Source organism: Vigna unguiculata, chromosome 5, assembly GCF_037176805.1.
Source record: "Vigna unguiculata cultivar grain cowpea cultivar isolate G323 ecotype 2 chromosome 5, ASM3717680v1, whole genome shotgun sequence".
NCBI lineage: Eukaryota > Viridiplantae > Streptophyta > Magnoliopsida > Fabales > Fabaceae > Vigna > Vigna unguiculata.
In genome coordinates this window covers 50,736,617-50,738,614 of record NC_140796.1, presented here as the reverse complement: position 1 = coordinate 50,738,614, position 1,998 = coordinate 50,736,617, and positions in this window count along the sequence as shown.

The window sequence follows — 1,998 nt, the reverse complement described above, 5'->3', positions numbered from 1 at the left end:
GAAGCAGGGATATGGATATCAAAAACAGGGGCTGTAAATAGCATAAACCTCTAAATAATATAGCAGGTGTAAGTATATAAATAAGTGGGTGCAAACTGCAATGCAAATCAGATTAAGGTGCCGTGCATAAAATACTGGATACACGGTAGAAGAAAACTGTTCGACCTACATAATAAAAAAGTTAAACATATTTTTGGTAACTGAAAATTGGAATTAGTCATTTTATTTTTATTTTTATTTAATTTAATTTTTTAATTTTATAAATATTTGAATCTAATTTTTTTAATCAAATTTTATTAAATTTAATTGACATTTGAAACATGTTTTAAGACAGTTTCTTAACTAACATTGAAGTGAAAATATATCAAACAGTATAAGCAAACTCAAGTATTATTGTAAAATGCGTTTAAAATATTAAATAAACTTAACAAAATTTGATTAAAAAAACTAAATTTAAATATTTGTATAGTTTGATAACTAAAGTCAAACATCTGTAAAGTTTGAAAATTAAATTAAACCAAAATTTTGAAAAGGAATTAATTTTAATTTCCATTAAAAATTAAAAAATCATAAACATATTTAATACAATACAAAATAAGGTGTTTCACTACAAAAACTATATAATAATAATCAAAAACAAACTCATATCTTCTAACCCTTTTCACTCCATTTAAAATTACTTTTATTCATTATTTTATTTTATATGTTTTTAATTATTATATTTATTTTCTTCTTATTTTATTTTTTAATTTTAAAACACTGAGAAAACTAAAACTCTAGAAGTAACCAAAAGGAAGGGAAGGTGAAGGAGAGTTTTGGATATTTGAGATTAAGGAGATAGGGTTCTCATTCATTAAATATATATTATTGATATATTATTGACAAGAAGGGAGGGATTTCAGCATATGATGTTATGCATATGATCTTATGCAGCGTCCCATGAATGTCATCTAATATATATATATATATATATATATATATATATATATATATATATATATATATATATATATATATATATATATATATATATATATATATATATATATTCTTGTATGTAATTTATTAATTGACGTCCTAAACAATAATTACAATCAAATTTTCAAATTCTATTGAAAAAATAGTATTTGATCATATTCTCAAATAATTGTATGCATTTTGTGATTATTATTTTACTTGACTGCTTTTTAGATGTTATATTTTATTGTTTTTTAAATGTTTTTAATATTTTCTCTTAATTTTTTATACTATTAATTATAAAATATTTTACATAATTTTAAAATATTTGGTATACAATTTACATATTTATGATAGAAGACTAATATGTAAATATGTAATTAGTTAAAGTGACAAAACATGAAAATTAAGGGTGGACAAAAAATCCATTTTTTCTATGATCCAATCCATTTAATATCTATTCTATTAAAAATTCAATCCATTTAAAATCCATTTTATTGGATCTAGATATCAATATGATATATATTTTATGGATTTGATATTCATTCTCAAAATCTAGATTTTCAAAATGGATAATCCAAAATATCCGATCCAAATTTTCACTTTATAGATTTTGTTAGGTTAGGCTAAAGGTTGAGACGGAGTAGCCCAAATTTAGTCGTATTTGATTGAGTTGGCATGACCCTATACAAAATTTGGCAGAATTAGGCCAAAAATTTTGTCAAGTCGATCCCGATCGAGATTTGACCCAGTTGGTCATGGACAAAATTTGGAAGTACTCGGCCAAATCTGTCAAATTCTTTGGTGGTAGCCCTATGGACACAAATTTGGATCCACATCCATTATTTGGATCCAAAATAGATGTGGATTAGAATTTTGATAACGCTGACACCATAGAATTTGACAGATTTTTTGTCGAGGCCAACGAGGCCAAATTTCAACATGGGATGAACTTGGATGACTTTCGAACGAATTTCGATCGGAGACGACGTGACCAAATTTGGACTAAGGTTGAGTCGACAAAATTTCAGTCGAGATCGA